Here is a 15657-nt window from a genome sequence, read left to right as displayed (position 1 = left end):
TGGGGGAAGAAAGAGACCCACAAGGGACTGGGGGAAGAAAGAGACCCACAAGGGACTGGGGGAAGAAAGAGACCCACAAGGGACTGGGGGAAGAAAGAGACCCACAAGGGACTGGGGGAAGAAAGAGACCCACAAGGGACTGGGGGAAGAAAGAGACCCACAAGGGACTGGGGGAAGAAAGAGACCCACAAGGGACTGGGGGAAGAAAGAGACCCACAAGGGACTGGGGGAAGAAAGAGACCCACAAGGGACTGGGGGAAGAAAGAGACCCACAAGGGACTGGGGGAAGAAAGAGACCCACAAGGGACTGGGGGAAGAAAGAGACCCACAAGGGACTGGGGGAAGAAAGAGACCCACAAGGGACTGGGGGAAGAAAGAGACCCACAAGGGACTGGGGGAAGAAAGAGACCCACAAGGGACTGGGGGAAGAAAGAGACCCACAAGGGACTGGGGGAAGAAAGAGACCCACAAGGGACTGGGGGAAGAAAGAGACCCACAAGGGACTGGGGGAAGAAAGAGACCCACAAGGGACTGGGGGAAGAAAGAGACCCACAAGGGACTGGGGGAAGAAAGAGACCCACAAGGGACTGGGGGAAGAAAGAGACCCACAAGGGACTGGGGGAAGAAAGAGACCCACAAGGGACTGGGGGAAGAAAGAGACCCACAAGGGACTGGGGGAAGAAAGAGACCCACAAGGGACTGGGGGAAGAAAGAGACCCACAAGGGACTGGGGGAAGAAAGAGACCCACAAGGGACTGGGGGAAGAAAGAGACCCACAAGGGACTGGGGGAAGAAAGAGACCCACAAGGGACTGGGGGAAGAAAGAGACCCACAAGGGACTGGGGGAAGAAAGAGACCCACAAGGGACTGGGGGAAGAAAGAGACCCACAAGGGACTGGGGGAAGAAAGAGACCCACAAGGGACTGGGGGAAGAAAGAGACCCACAAGGGACTGGGGGAAGAAAGAGACCCACAAGGGACTGGGGGAAGAAAGAGACCCACAAGGGACTGGGGGAAGAAAGAGACCCACAAGGGACTGGGGGAAGAAAGAGACCCACAAGGGACTGGGGGAAGAAAGAGACCCACAAGGGACTGGGGGAAGAAAGAGACCCACAAGGGACTGGGGGAAGAAAGAGACCCACAAGGGACTGGGGGAAGAAAGAGACCCACAAGGGACTGGGGGAAGAAAGAGACCCACAAGGGACTGGGGGAAGAAAGAGACCCACAAGGGACTGGGGGAAGAAAGAGACCCACAAGGGACTGGGGGAAGAAAGAGACCCACAAGGGACTGGGGGAAGAAAGAGACCCACAAGGGACTGGGGGAAGAAAGAGACCCACAAGGGACTGGGGGAAGAAAGAGACCCACAAGGGACTGGGGGAAGAAAGAGACCCACAAGGGACTGGGGGAAGAAAGAGACCCACAAGGGACTGGGGGAAGAAAGAGACCCACAAGGGACTGGGGGAAGAAAGAGACCCACAAGGGACTGGGGGAAGAAAGAGACCCACAAGGGACTGGGGGAAGAAAGAGACCCACAAGGGACTGGGGGAAGAAAGAGACCCACAAGGGACTGGGGGAAGAAAGAGACCCACAAGGGACTGGGGGAAGAAAGAGACCCACAAGGGACTGGGGGAAGAAAGAGACCCACAAGGGACTGGGGGAAGAAAGAGACCCACAAGGGACTGGGGGAAGAAAGAGACCCACAAGGGACTGGGGGAAGAAAGAGACCCACAAGGGACTGGGGGAAGAAAGAGACCCACAAGGGACTGGGGGAAGAAAGAGACCCACAAGGGACTGGGGGAAGAAAGAGACCCACAAGGGACTGGGGGAAGAAAGAGACCCACAAGGGACTGGGGGAAGAAAGAGACCCACAAGGGACTGGGGGAAGAAAGAGACCCACAAGGGACTGGGGGAAGAAAGAGACCCACAAGGGACTGGGGGAAGAAAGAGACCCACAAGGGACTGGGGGAAGAAAGAGACCCACAAGGGACTGGGGGAAGAAAGAGACCCACAAGGGACTGGGGGAAGAAAGAGACCCACAAGGGACTGGGGGAAGAAAGAGACCCACAAGGGACTGGGGGAAGAAAGAGACCCACAAGGGACTGGGGGAAGAAAGAGACCCACAAGGGACTGGGGGAAGAAAGAGACCCACAAGGGACTGGGGGAAGAAAGAGACCCACAAGGGACTGGGGGAAGAAAGAGACCCACAAGGGACTGGGGGAAGAAAGAGACCCACAAGGGACTGGGGGAAGAAAGAGACCCACAAGGGACTGGGGGAAGAAAGAGACCCACAAGGGACTGGGGGAAGAAAGAGACCCACAAGGGACTGGGGGAAGAAAGAGACCCACAAGGGACTGGGGGAAGAAAGAGACCCACAAGGGACTGGGGGAAGAAAGAGACCCACAAGGGACTGGGGGAAGAAAGAGACCCACAAGGGACTGGGGGAAGAAAGAGACCCACAAGGGACTGGGGGAAGAAAGAGACCCACAAGGGACTGGGGGAAGAAAGAGACCCACAAGGGACTGGGGGAAGAAAGAGACCCACAAGGGACTGGGGGAAGAAAGAGACCCACAAGGGACTGGGGGAAGAAAGAGACCCACAAGGGACTGGGGGAAGAAAGAGACCCACAAGGGACTGGGGGAAGAAAGAGACCCACAAGGGACTGGGGGAAGAAAGAGACCCACAAGGGACTGGGGGAAGAAAGAGACCCACAAGGGACTGGGGGAAGAAAGAGACCCACAAGGGACTGGGGGAAGAAAGAGACCCACAAGGGACTGGGGGAAGAAAGAGACCCACAAGGGACTGGGGGAAGAAAGAGACCCACAAGGGACTGGGGGAAGAAAGAGACCCACAAGGGACTGGGGGAAGAAAGAGACCCACAAGGGACTGGGGGAAGAAAGAGACCCACAAGGGACTGGGGGAAGAAAGAGACCCACAAGGGACTGGGGGAAGAAAGAGACCCACAAGGGACTGGGGGAAGAAAGAGACCCACAAGGGACTGGGGGAAGAAAGAGACCCACAAGGGACTGGGGGAAGAAAGAGACCCACAAGGGACTGGGGGAAGAAAGAGACCCACAAGGGACTGGGGGAAGAAAGAGACCCACAAGGGACTGGGGGAAGAAAGAGACCCACAAGGGACTGGGGGAAGAAAGAGACCCACAAGGGACTGGGGGAAGAAAGAGACCCACAAGGGACTGGGGGAAGAAAGAGACCCACAAGGGACTGGGGGAAGAAAGAGACCCACAAGGGACTGGGGGAAGAAAGAGACCCACAAGGGACTGGGGGAAGAAAGAGACCCACAAGGGACTGGGGGAAGAAAGAGACCCACAAGGGACTGGGGGAAGAAAGAGACCCACAAGGGACTGGGGGAAGAAAGAGACCCACAAGGGACTGGGGGAAGAAAGAGACCCACAAGGGACTGGGGGAAGAAAGAGACCCACAAGGGACTGGGGGAAGAAAGAGACCCACAAGGGACTGGGGGAAGAAAGAGACCCACAAGGGACTGGGGGAAGAAAGAGACCCACAAGGGACTGGGGGAAGAAAGAGACCCACAAGGGACTGGGGGAAGAAAGAGACCCACAAGGGACTGGGGGAAGAAAGAGACCCACAAGGGACTGGGGGAAGAAAGAGACCCACAAGGGACTGGGGGAAGAAAGAGACCCACAAGGGACTGGGGGAAGAAAGAGACCCACAAGGGACTGGGGGAAGAAAGAGACCCACAAGGGACTGGGGGAAGAAAGAGACCCACAAGGGACTGGGGGAAGAAAGAGACCCACAAGGGACTGGGGGAAGAAAGAGACCCACAAGGGACTGGGGGAAGAAAGAGACCCACAAGGGACTGGGGGAAGAAAGAGACCCACAAGGGACTGGGGGAAGAAAGAGACCCACAAGGGACTGGGGGAAGAAAGAGACCCACAAGGGACTGGGGGAAGAAAGAGACCCACAAGGGACTGGGGGAAGAAAGAGACCCACAAGGGACTGGGGGAAGAAAGAGAGACACAAGGGACTGGGGGAAGAAAGAGAGACACAAGGGACTGGGGGAAGAAAGAGAGACACAAGGGACTGGGGGAAGAAAGAGAGACACAAGGGACTGGGGGAAGAAAGAGAGACACAAGGGACTGGGGGAAGAAAGAGAGACACAAGGGACTGGGGGAAGAAAGAGAGACACAAGGGACTGGGGGAAGAAAGAGAGACACAAGGGACTGGGGGAAGAAAGAGAGACACAAGGGACTGGGGGAAGAAAGAGAGACACAAGGGACTGGGGGAAGAAAGAGACCCACAAGGGACTGGGGGAAGAAAGAGACCCACAAGGGACTGGGGGAAGAAAGAGACCCACAAGGGACTGGGGGAAGAAAGAGACCCACAAGGGACTGGGGGAAGAAAGAGACCCACAAGGGACTGGGGGAAGAAAGAGACCCACAAGGGACTGGGGGAAGAAAGAGACCCACAAGGGACTGGGGGAAGAAAGAGACCCACAAGGGACTGGGGGAAGAAAGAGACCCACAAGGGACTGGGGGAAGAAAGAGACCCACAAGGGACTGGGGGAAGAAAGAGACCCACAAGGGACTGGGGGAAGAAAGAGAGACACAAGGGACTGGGGGAAGAAAGAGAGACACAAGGGACTGGGGGAAGAAAGAGACACAAGGGAATGGGGGAAGAAAGAGACACAAGGGAATGGGGGAAGAAAGAGACACAAGGGAATGGGGGAAGAAAGAGACACATTATTAACTGGAGGGAAAATATACACATAAAGGGCTTTGGAGGGGGGGAGGGGGGGGAGGTGGAGAGACAGCCAAACAAAGGGGCTGGGGGGAGATAAATACACAAATTCGTGTTTTTTTCATATTTTTTTACTAAATGTAAACGAAAGCCCTACAAACAAAATATAAACTAATGGTGTTTAGAGTTTTCCTTTAAGTTAGGTTTTTTTTTTTTTTTTTTTTTTTTAAGTTGGGCAAAGAAATAACAACATTATTGTTTTGTTATTTTTTTTTCTATGTACACAGATGTTAAAAATGTAGAATTAATGAAGGGCTGTGCCAATCCTAAATTGACTGGCGTCACAGACTGCATGGAACATGCTCTTACTGCCGTTTACCCCTGGACACGATACACTGCTGGTTGGGATTGCAAGTTCTACTACATTCCTGTATCTTACCTTCCCACAGTCCTCTCTGACTATTTATTGTGCCGTTCAGCACCCAAACCAACTTGTGGGATAATGTAATCATTTACTTAGATTTGTAACACTGCGTGGATATAATAAATGATGAGTAAACCTTTACATATATTACAATTCTTACTTTGCAAACTTAGGTCTCAATTTAATATTGGTTGTTAAGCTTTCCAAATTATTTATATTTTTGGGTAAACTTTTAAAATTATGTTTTCTACATATTAAAATATATATTTTTTAAATCATATAAAAATTATTTTAGGGCGGGGCCTGACTGTCATGGAGGGAAGACGTGCCTAGCTGCAGCTCCCTCCTGAACTAAGCTAAAACAGCTAAAATAGGCATAATTGTACCACAAAAAACGGCATAAACAGACCCTGAGTGATTCACTGCACACGGTAAACCGGTAATGCGGCCCGTGAACAGCAGACGGACAGCAGGCTACACCCGCGAAGACATGCGGCCGGGTGTGCACTGGACGGGAGCAGCAGCCGAGCTCTCAGCCTGGAGCAGCCTGGGAGCCGATTGTCATGACCGGGTACCCGACATCCCCCCCCCCCCGGACCGGTGGGGGTTATCCCGGTCCATTATTTGCAGCCTTATCAGCAGTGGCAAAAACGAGCGAGGAACACCTCAGGGGGCTGCGGGATCGACCCAAAATGGCGGAGACCGCTGGACCCGTGAACGGGCATGAAGCACAACAAGCCCCCCTATCAAGCCTGGACACAATATTTGCCAACTTCTGGCTCAAGCTTGAGCATAGGCTGAGATGGGGGACTTTGCCGCCACACACCTCATATCATGCAACATGCCGCCCATCGCCCGCTCCGCAAAGCCCAACCGCACCCCAGGAGAGGCGCAAAAATGCGAGAAGATGGCGGAGACGTACACAGACACCCAACTCATACAGGGTGGCGAAACGATCACCGACTGCCCGCAACGCGAGCAAGCCAGAGGCACCCCCTACCATGAAGGCACCTGTACCTCTGCCTACTGATTCATCTCAACGACACTCAGCAAGCCCACAAGCTCACCGCACGGTTACTCGACGACATGGGTGTCCGAGGCAAGGACCAGCACAACCCCAACAAGGTATCGGTTGACAACTCGAGAGCACGCTCTATTTCTGGGCGACTGACCACGGTACCCTGAGCCAGGCCAAGACGCCGAGAACACTCAGCTGCCTGCCGGCAAGCACAGAGATGGACTTATATTTTAAAATGTCATTCATTGCCTGAACATTTTCTTTTTTGTTAGCGCTTATTTTTCAGGCTCTTAATTTCTGTTCTGAGACACTCAGGTTTACTTATTTAATTATAGCTTGCACCACACGCCATTTATTGTGCAATTAGTAAGCCCTAAAAGCTTGTTCAACCGTATGGAGCCTAGCATGTTAGTAACTTTCGCCATCTTGTTTAGCCAGACCTTACAAGTAAAATGTCTACCAGCTCGAGCCTTGTCACAGCTAGCCGACTCCAACTGCCCAGCTTCCATACCCAGCGGTATAATTAATTATCTGAACTGCGCAGAGTGTTACACAGAGTCACGAACCGAGCTATGTGTGTCTTCTCTGCTCATTTCACGTTTTTTGTTTTTTGTTTTCTCTTTTTTTCTTTCTCTCTTTTTTCTTGTGTTATTATCAGTCTGCCTAACAAATGCCGACTTCCTCAACCTAAGTACACTGATCATACGTATTCATCTTGTTACGCTGTTTTCTAATTTCCTGTATCTCCCCCCTGACAAGATGTCACCCCAGCTGGAAACATACAGATATGCCAGCTATACTTGTTGGAATTACTTTAGCTACCATAAATATAAAAAATGCAGTATTTCATGACATTTTCTGGTATGTTACCACTATGTGATTGCTGAATATACCCATGAGGAATTGTCTGTGTACTCTGATTGTTACGCTCTATTGTGATAATCTACTTATACTACTTTCTTAAACAAAAAATAGTGCATGTATTCTCAATTACCCCATTGTTACCTATGTCTCAATATTACGTGAGGATTGCCGTTGGGGTACCCCACGCACGTATGTTAACTCAATATGCATTGAAAAAATATGTCAATGTATCAAAACATATCAAAATATTACAAAATTAAAACATTTTTCATGATATTATTTTTTTTAAGTTTATTCAAAAATATTAAATCAAGGCCTGTATACAGATCCTTGATTGACGATGCACTAATATTTTCTGGTAGAAAACTATGGAAGCTATGTTCTACAGATTTAGCCAACTCCATTAATCAGGATATAAAGCACAATTCTGGTTAATGTAGACAGGTAAAACTATTTCATATCAAACAAATTTATAATCAAGTCTTAATAAAATATATGATTTGCAAGCAACATGTGCATTAACACTAATGTCAGAAAATCTGATAGAAAAGTACAGAACACATGAAATGTAAACACACTGATACTCACAACTTGTCCTACGATTTTGAATTCTTTAGTGATTTGAGGCAACTTTCTACCAAATGTGAAGAAAGAGACACATAATTAACTGGAGGGAAAATATACACATAAAGGGCTTTGGAGGGGGAGAGAGAGACAGCGAAACAAAGGGGCTGGGGGGAGAAAAATACACAAATGCGTGTTTTTTCATATTTGATTACTAAATGTAAACGAAAGCCCTACAAACAAAATATAAACTTATGCATTACCTTTTCGTTTCATTTGTTTAATAGACTCCGTGCTGCAGGGGAATTAACCCCCACAGCACGGAGAAATAACACTATACATGCGCATAAAAAGAGCAATGAGGGAGCCGGCAGCGCTACCAGCTCCCTCCTTGTCCTAAATAATTATTCCTGCTCACTGTCATTTCAAACTAAATATAAATCAGTATGGCGTACTGCTCTGATCCAAAGGTGTTTGAGGAACAATCAAAGACAATAAGAACCAGATATATGAATAAAGGTTATGACTGTAAAAAAACGGAAAGAGATGAAATCATTATAAAGAACAGATCAGAACTCCTCATAGAAAATACAAATAAAGATAAATGCAAAAATACAGCCAGACAAAATAAATTTGAATATGCCATTGTGACAATACAATGTCTATGCCAAAAAGATCAAAAAGGTGCTTATAAAACATTGGCACATTCTTCTAAAAGATGAAATTTTAGTTAAAATCATCCAGTTATGATATACAAAAAAGCAGACAATCTTAAAGGCAAATTGGCCCCCAGTTTACTCTCAGAAAAAAAAATAGAATACAAGGAACGGTAGCATCAGGTAAAAATAGAAATGAGGGATTCTATAGCTGTGGACATCGTTCAACATGTGGACATCAGAAGAATATCACAAATACTTTTTTTAGGTACTTATACCCAAAAGGAATATAAAATAAAAACGTGTATACAATTTTTCTCTTCTCATGTGGTCTACTTGTTGCAATGTGGATGTGGGGCCCAGTATGTGGGCAGAACAATACGTCAACTACATGTTAGAATACGAGAACATTTTAATAAAATACAAAAGAACAAAGTATATCACAGTGTCCCTCGACACTGTAATACAGGTCCAGCTCTTCAGTCAAACTATTTCATAGCTATAGGAATAGATCAGGTGATAGTAAATTGGAGAGGAGGGAATAGATCATTAGAGCTTGCTAAAAAAGAAGCCCAATGGATTTTTAATTTAAAAACCCTTGGGTTAGGGCTTAATATAGATATAGATCTGGCTGGTTTAATTTGAATGTATATTCATTTTTATATTTTATTTTCATTTTTTTTATTTCAGTATTTTTATTTAATTTTTTATATTAATTTTTATTTATTTAGTATTTTATTATTTATAATTTTTTAAATATTATATTATTTATTTATTTTTGCATTTTTCCAGTATACCCCCTTTTTTATTATACATTTTTTAATTATTTTTTATTATATATTTTTTTTCTTCCTTATTCATGTTCTTTTGGCATATTTCCAATACCTGTTGCTAATCCGTTCATTGGTTATTTTCTTTTCATGTACTGAACACACATTTGTATATATGTGCCTTTCGTTTTTGTATGAATAGCCTTTTCGGATGTTTTTATGAGAACATTTAGGCTAATAAAAGGGTTTTTTTTACAGTAAGAGTAATAAGGATATGGAATTGCTCATGGGTGGGGACCAGGGGAGACATTAGGCCCCCCCCCCTTTAATTAATTAGGGTCCCCACCTGACAGTCATAGGTGGGGGCCTGGGGGGGACACTAAACTAATCAGAACACTAACTCAGAGAAATTCCTTCTGCTTATTTAGCAGCTCCTTCTACTGTGTGATTGCAGCAGGAGTGGAAAACCTCACTTTATATATTTAAGCAGATTAGGGTGTCATTTGCTCAAACTCACATTTGCTGCTAAAACCCAAACATGTAGCAGTCATTATGCCACTCTTGCTGATTAGTTTTTTGTTTTTTTCCCCTATCTAAGGTAAGTGCATCATTGTGTAGATTACAGAGTAGCATAAGTAAGAGGGATCTGTTCTGTCATTTACAAAATGTGACCAACCTGTTATAAGGAAGCAGAAAAGTAAATTATTGGTGAGCATCTAGGTACATTTTATATGTTCAGGGTTATCATTTTATAAAGGGTTGCTGCTAAAATATATACTATGTCAAATTTGCTTGAATATTACAGTTCTAAAGATAGAGAGGAGTACCCATAGTCAATTATATTTTTTCCTGGGTGACTATTTGCAGTCCACATCTATACACGACTGTGTACATTAAGCCAGATTCTAAGTCCACATTGACACTTGTTCATATCAAGGTAAATAACACTGATCACTAGCATCTAGGTCTTTTGTAATAGACTATATCAGGGTTATTCACTAAAGTGACAATTCAAAGTGAACTTAAAACTTAAGTTCAAAATAGTCGACCTGAAAAAGTCTGCTATGCTTGCAACTCTGGCCTTAAATTTGAAATGTAATTTGAATTTTCACTTTATAAAAAACAGGTTGTCCTCACTATGCGACCTACCTGTTTTGTGATAGCTCGCACTTACGACCAGCTCTCTAGCGTGGGGATTCAAGGGATTCCCCATGTTAGAGAGCGGGTCTATGTAAAGGGAATTTTCAGGGAAGCGACTGTGGTGCTAGTGTTGGTGGTGGCGGCAGGCGGGTGAGTGGTATCTTGAGAGGTGCCCGAAACTAAGCTGGAGGAGGATGGTGCGTCAAGGTTCCGAGCGGAAGCTGTAGAAGATTGGGTGTCCTGTGTTAGCCAGTCAACTATATCCTCAGAACTTTTCAAGTTCAGGGTACGTGGCCTCTGAAAACTGGGCATTATTCTAGGGCAAAAGGGAATCACAGCACCACGACCATGATGGCCCCTGTGGGGTGGCCTGCCTCTGCCTGTCATTTTTTTTTGGATTAGTGGTACTATGCGTGCAAGCTACTGTGAGACCAGATATGAGTGGCACTGTGCAGTGGCAGAAGTTTGCAGAGTACATGCTGTAGGCCTGACACACCCGCTTGAAGACAACTAACTGCTATTCAATCTATAACAGTGAAAAAAGTTTTTTGGTTTTAAATGCACGCTATTGTGACACCAGATATGAGTGGCAATGTGCACTGGCAGAGGTTGGCAGAGTACACGCTGTTGGCCTGACACACAGACGCTTGCAGACAACTAACTGCTAATTAATCTATTCCAGTGAAAAAAAAGTTTTGGGGTTTTTAAATGCACGCTATTGTGCCACCAGATATGAGTGGCACTGTGCACTGGCAGAGTACACGCTGTTGGCCTGACACACAGACGCTTGCAGACAACTAACTGCTATTCAATCTATAACAGTGAAAAACGTTTTTGTTTTTAAATGCACGCTATTGTGCCACCAGATATGAGTGGCACTGTGCACTGGCAGAGTACACGCTGTTGGCCTGACATACAGACGCTTGCAGACAACTAACTGCTATTCAATCTATAACAGTGAAAAAAGTTTTTTGGTTTTAAATGCACGCTATTGTGACACCAGATATGAGTGGCAATGTGCACTGGCAGAGGTTGGCAGAGTACACGCTGTTGGCCTGACACACAGACGCTTGCAGACAACTAACTGCTATTCAATCTATAACAGTGAAAAACTTTTTTGTTTTTAAATGCACGCTATTGTGCCAATGTGCACTGGCAGAGGTTGGCAGAGTACACGCTGTTGGCCTGACACACAGATGCTTGCAGACAACTAACTGCTATTCAATCCATAACAGTGAAAAAAGTTTTGGGGTTTTTAAATGCACGCTATTGTGCCACCAGATATGAGTGGCACTGTGCACTGGCAGAGTACACGCTGTTGGCCTGACATACAGACGCTTGCAGACAACTAACTGCTATTCAATCTATAATAGTGAAAAAAGTTTTTTGTTTTTAAATGCACGCTATTGTGACACCAGATATGAGTGGCAATGTGCACTGGCAGAGGTTGGCAGAGTACACGCTGTTGGCCTGACACACAGATGCTTGCAGACAACTAACTGCTATTCAATCTATAACAGTGAAAAAAGTTTTTGGGTTTTTAAATGCACGCTATTGTGCCACCAGATATAAGTGGCACTGTGCACTGGCAGAGTACACGCTGTTTGCCTGACACACAGACGCTTGCAGACAACTAACTGCTATTCAATCTATAACAGTGAAAAAAGTTTTTGGGTTTTTAAATGCACGCTATTGTGACACCAGATATGAGTGGTGGCACTGGGCAAGTGGGCACAGTATCCACTGTGAGCCTGAAACACAGACGCTTGCAGACAACCAACTGCTATTCAATCTATTACAGTGAAAAAAAAGTTTTGGGGTTTTTAAATGCACGCTATTGTGCCACCAGATATGAGTGGCACTGTGCACTGGCAGAGTACACGCTGTTGGCCTGACACACAGACGCTTGCAGACAACTAACTGCTATTCAATCTATTACAGTGAAAAAAGTTTGGGGTTTTTTAAATGCACGCTATTGTGCCACCAGATATGAGTGGCACTGTGCACTGGCAGAGTACACGCTGTTGGCCTGACACACAGACGCTTGCAGACAACTAACTGCTAATTAATCTATTACAGTGAAAAAAAAATTGTTTTTAAATGCAAGCTATTGTGACACCAGATATGAGTGGTGGCACTGGGCAAGTGGGCACAATATCCACTGTGAGCCTGACACAGAAGCTGGCAGGCAGGCAGGCAGGCAACTGCAATTAGATTACACAAAAAAAAAAAAGCAGACTGATGTTCTAGCCCTAAAAAGGGCTTTTTGGGGTGCTGTCCTTACAGCGGAGATCAGATGAGTCCTTCAGGACTGTAGTGGACACTGAATACACTAGCCTAGCTATACATTTCCCTATCAAATGAGCAGCAGCTACACTTTTCCTCCTCTATCTAAGAATGTAGCTTCAGAATGAATCTAAAATGGATGCTGTACAGGAGGTGGGAGGGTCTGGAAGGGAGGGTCTGCTGCTGATTGGCTGGAATGTGTCTGCTGACTGTGAGGCACAGGGTCAAAGTTTAGTCAATGATGACGAATAGGGGGCAGATCGAGCCGCGCATGTGTTCGCCTGCCGTGGCGAACGCGAACACGCTATGTTCGCAGGGGAACTATTCGCCAGCGAACAGTTCGGTACATCACTACTTCTTGACACCAGAATGGCAGTCTGATTTATACTTGGATCAAGAGGCTATTACCTTACATTGAAAAAGTATATCCTTGAATATTCTGTTTTTGCAAGTATGCATCTAGTAGCTGTTTGAACATATGTATGTACTCTGATAAAACCACTTCTTCAGGCAGAGAATTACACATCCTGATTGTTCTTACAGTAAAAAAACCTTTCCTTTGCCTTAGACGAAATCTTCTTTCTTCCAGTCTAAACGCATGGCCTCGTGTCCTATGTAAAGTCCGGTTTGTGAATAGATTTGCACACAATGGTTTGTATTGGCCCCGAATATATTTGTATAATGTTATCATATCCCCTCTCTGGCGACGTTTTTCTAAACTAAATAGGTTTAAATTTGTAAACCTTTCTTCATAGCTGATATGTTCCATTCCTTTTATTAATTTTGTAGCCCGCCTCTGCACTTTTTCTAGTGCCATAATATCTTTCCTTAGAACAGGTGCCCAAAATTGCACAGCATATTCAATATGTGGTCTTACCAGTGATTTATAAAGAGGCAACATGATATTCTCATCCCGAGAATGAATGCCCTTTTTCATGCATGACAATACCTTACTGGCCTTAGCCACTGCTGATTGACATTGCACATTGTTGCATAGTTTGTTGTCTATAACAATTCCCAAGTCCTTCTTGTGTGTTGTTATCCCTAATTAGCAACAAACTTCTCAGCTATTACATATAGTTTACAGAGACGTTACTATGAATAAGAGTTAATTTTAAATGTTTAAAATAGTGATCCATTTATGCACTAAGGATTTACCCAAATAAACAAATATTTATTTTCTAAAAAGAGCTATTGTGAACTTGGGACTTTTTATTACACTAAAAATCTCCTGGAATTGCTGTGTTCTAACCAGGGATCTGTTTATTTGAGAAAAATATTTGCGTAAACAGGGATCTCTTTTATTTGCTCTTTATTTGAGAAAAGTGCTCTCATATGGTGATTAACAACAATTCTTGGTTACATTAATAATAACTATCTACAGAACGTAAGAACAGTGAGCTGCACATTTTTTTAAGATTTAGAAAGTGTATTTTATGTTCGCTCTGATCATTGTTAAGGTAGTTTAAATAAACTGCGGTGATTTCTGTGAAAAAAAAATGTTTTATGTTTGTTTCCCAAAACCTTGTTTTTTGTCTGTGTACATTTGCAGCCCCGAACCCGCTCCTTTTGACAAACATTCAAAGTTGCCTGAGCAGAGTATAAATTGAAAAATTATCTTTTTGATTAGTTTAACCCCTTAAGGACACATGACATGTGTGACATGTCATGATTCCCTTTTATTCCAGAAGTTTGGTCCTTAAGGGTTAAATTGTAAGTAACAAAAGAATAATATATATTTATCCTTATAAGAACATATGGTTTTACAGCTAGAGGCGATCGTTATTAGTTTGATGGTTACACTAGTTGGGAGCAAGGGATTTTGGAAAGGCATCAGTTAACCTAAGAGGGAGTAAGCTGAAGGATTGTGTTAAATGAACAATAGATAAAGGAAGAAATTGCCTGGGGATATACAAGTAATTAAAGTTATGTAGACTTTAATCAGAAACGTAAATGCAATGAGTTGGCTCTTATGAGCGTTTGTAAAGCCACAATAATTGAGGCTAGAGAAAGACTTGTAAGGATCCAAAAATGGGCGTTTTGTTCCTAATTAAAGTCTGCATAATTTGGATTACTTGTATGTGCCCGAACAATTTCTTCTTTTATCAGTGTCATGAGATTTGTAACCTCCCTAGGCTGAGAGGTACTGATAGATTTATCTTTCATTGTGTTTTTGTGTGCACCCCCATTTTTTGGATGTTACAATATGTTAAAGGAACAATGCGGCTACCATAACAACTTTACAAATTGTTTAACCACAAAGTCTTGAATCCAATGCAGTTTAGCTCTGCCGCTGCCCTATCTCTGCTCTCAGAATTTTAAAACAGGAGCTCGCTATTCACAAAATTTCTTGAAACAAATATGTACATTTCTCAAGCATTTTTCCGCCCCTGTACCTTTAATCCGGAGTGCAGGGCCCGGGCCGCTTTTTTGCACATATATATAATGAATACCACTATATACATGTGCATTCCGGGGCCTTGCAATGTAGAGGGGTTCCGGGAGCATAATCTTACAAGTCCAGCAGCAGGTACTCTTCTATCACGAGCCACAAGAGTGTTACCATGGCAATGCGTGCTGGAGCATTGCCATGGCAACCCACAGAGAGGAGAGTACCTGCTGCTGCTGGAGGTTACCACCCCGGGTCCCCTCTTCACCGTCCTCTAGCTCCACTGGACCTCCATGGAATCATGTATCCCCCCTCCCTGCCCACAAGTAAGAGGCAGGGAGGAATAATTAAAAAACAAAACAAAAAAAAAACTGGGTGTGATACTTAACGTATCACCACAAACACACTACAACACCACAAACACACACTGCATGCACTGCAATAACACAAACACTACATTCACTATACACACACACACACACACAATTAATCCAATACATACACACACATTTCATAATCTATACACACACACACACTGCATCCACTATACACACACACACTCTGTATCCACTATACATACACACACATTTCATAATCTATATACACTGCATCCACTATATACACACATACACACTGCATCCACTATATACACACACATACACCCTGCATCCACTATATACACACACATACAGGGAGTGCAGAATTATTAGGCAAGTTGTATTTTTGAGGATTAATTTTATTATTGAACAACAACCATGTTCTCAATGAACCCAAAAAACTCATTAATATCAAAGCTGAATATTTTTGGAAGTAGTTTTTAGTTTGTTTTT

Source organism: Pelobates fuscus, chromosome 1, assembly GCF_036172605.1.
Source record: "Pelobates fuscus isolate aPelFus1 chromosome 1, aPelFus1.pri, whole genome shotgun sequence".
Lineage (NCBI taxonomy): Eukaryota > Metazoa > Chordata > Amphibia > Anura > Pelobatidae > Pelobates > Pelobates fuscus.
The sequence above is the reverse complement of the archived record's forward strand: the minus strand, read 5'-3'. Positions refer to the sequence as shown.